This window comes from Corylus avellana, chromosome ca4 (assembly GCF_901000735.1).
Source record: "Corylus avellana chromosome ca4, CavTom2PMs-1.0".
NCBI lineage: Eukaryota > Viridiplantae > Streptophyta > Magnoliopsida > Fagales > Betulaceae > Corylus > Corylus avellana.
In genome coordinates, this window is record NC_081544.1 from 30,998,930 (window position 1) to 31,001,689 (window position 2,760).

General features: G+C 36.6%; 1 pseudogene; it reads left to right on the top strand.

The window, feature by feature from the left end:
- The first annotated feature begins 1,778 nt into the window (after positions 1 to 1,778).
- Positions 1,779 to 2,760, top strand: LOC132178413 (cytosolic sulfotransferase 5-like; annotated as a pseudogene).

The following is a 2,760-nucleotide window of genomic DNA, read 5'->3' on the forward strand; positions in this document are numbered from 1 at the left end:
GAAAAACCTAATTAAATATTTAAAATCTTTCACCATGTGATCACAGTTCTTCGCCTAATATTTTAGATGTTTCTGTTTTCTTGTGATGGGTGCCATAATTGTGATGATATGGGGAGATCAAAACCCATTGCCCACTGCCCATTCTTGATGCTACATTAGGACCAGTGGGGGCCCGGCCCCTACAGACCTTTTAAAAAACATTTATTTGTAAGGATAATTTTGAATGTGCAAGATATAATGGCCTCAGTCTTGTCATTGTTTTGTTTTTTAAAAAAGATTAAGAGAAGCTCTTTTGATCTATTGAGAATTAGCTTATTTTTAATCTCTAAAGCCTTTTATTAAATTATTGGTGAACCATCTTCTTTTCTTAGAGGAATATATAAGGCAGAAATAATATATTGTTTTGTTGCATCAAGCACTATTTGTTAGTTAGAGAATACTTTGAGATTTATATAAAGTAAGGCTAGACATTATATTTTTATTCTACAATAATAACATGACAGCTTCAACTAATCCTTAATATATATATATAATAAGGATTGATGCAATGGTTTGTTAGGATTGCCACATTATCATTGTGGAATGTAATCTATCCTTACGTCAAATTGCTTAACATTAGTATATAAATTGATAACGTGACAAAACGCTACGTATGATGCATCAATTTGCATGTGTTGGGGAGAGAAACACCAAGGGACAAAGCTGACATTATTCAAAATTGATGCATCACTGCGGTGTCAACGTGTTGTGCAAATTGATGCATCACTGCGGTTTGAATGTATTTTGCGTGCATGTGTTTGGACAAAGGCTAACATTATTCAAAACCTATCATTCATTACAGAAATCCAAACCTACCCTATATATGATAATATATCTCACCATCTAAATATTTATTAAAATAATGTTTCTAATAATTTTAGGGGTGGCTCAGTACTATTCACGTGTAAAGCATTTTTATCAGCAATGGCAAAACAGCAATAAGGGTTACCTTCTTTATAGCGACTTTTCTAAAGTTGCCCAATTATTTATTTATTTTTTTTAAAAAAAATTGAAATATGAGAAATCGGATTACAGGATTGAACGATAAGGAGGTGGGGCACCCCAACAACACAGCCCAAACGGTAGAGATAGTACAAACATACAGAAAAATAGTAGGCAATAGTTTCATTCATGATTCTAAAAGAACTATATAAACAAGTCGGACCTTTTTAATGGCTGCACAAGGCAGTAGCAAACGGCAAAATGACTCAATAAAGAGCCTCAACCGGTGAAGGCAACAACCATAGTGAAATGATTGTTGCAGGAAACATACTATCAAAAATCGTAATGAAGTGGCCGGTTGATGAAGAATGAACACTGGCTACAAAAGTTGCAGGAAACATACTGATGCTAAAATTGCCCAATTGCTTTTAGAAAATATAGATGATAATGGGAAATCAAATTAAAATTCTACTAGCTAGCTAGGCGCCTATCTTTCTGTCAATAATATGGAAAACATGATGAGAGAGAGGTGGGTTTTTTTTGTTTGTAGAGAGGGTAACACTGAAAATGCATTTGCAATCATATAATATGGTTATTGGGGCCAGTAGTCAGTAGTGAATCAACACTTAATTTATAAAAAAGCCTCAATCATGCATTATTTTGAAATTACCCCATAAAGAGGCTAATAATTAGGATGTTCCTATATATATATATACATGGAAAGATTTGTAATATCAACCCCAAACCCAAGTTGGGAATCCAAATACTACTACTATATACCCTTAATTCCCACTAACATGTATTTGCAAGACCGCAAAATGACCCAAGAATGCAGGGACCTCATATCCTCCCTGCCTAGACAAGGAGACGGCTGGATGGAAGGTGAAACAACATTCTATCAGTATCAAGGGTTTTGGCTTGCAAATTTGTTCATCCAAGGAGTTGTAGCATTCCAAAAACACTTCCAAGCTCATGACACCGATATCCTCATTGCAACAATTCCTAAAGTCGGCACCACTTGGTTGAAGGCCATCTCCTTCGCCTTAGTGAACCGGGTGCACTATCCGGACCTTCAACAACACCCTTTGCTGACAAACAACCCTCATGTTCTTGTGCCCTTCTTGGATATGGATCTATACAACCAAAAAGAGGTTCCAGATCTTACCTTCTTTACTTCCCCAAGGCTTTTCTCAACCCATTCACCTTACTCGCTACTACCATTATCTGCAAAGAATTCCACTTGCAAGCTGATTGTGTCTTTGAGTAGGAACCCTAAGGACACTTTTGTCTCACTTTGGCATTTCGCTAACAGGTTGAGACCAACAAGTTCAGGCACCCTCTCACTTGAAGACGCCTTTGATATGTTTTGTAGGGGAGTAAGTCCATTTGGGCCATATATACTGGGATCATGTTTTGGAATATTGGAAGGAAAGCTTAGGAAACCCTCAAAAGGTGCTCTTGATCTTGACGTATGAGGAACTGAAAGAGCAGCCTATTTATAATTTGAGGAGAATGGCTGAGTTCTTGGGGTGCCCATTTTCCCCGGAAGAAGAGGCAAATGGTGTAATGAATGATATCTCAAAGCTATGTAGTTTTGAGAATTTGAGCAACTTGGAGGTGAATAAAAATGGAAAATCGTTCAACGGCAAAGAGAATATTAATGTATTTTTTCGTCAAGGTCAAGTTGGTGATTGGTTGAATTGCTTGACAACTGAGATGATAGAGAAATTGGATCGTATCACTGAAGAGAAGTTTTGTGGTACTGGATTAAGATTTTAG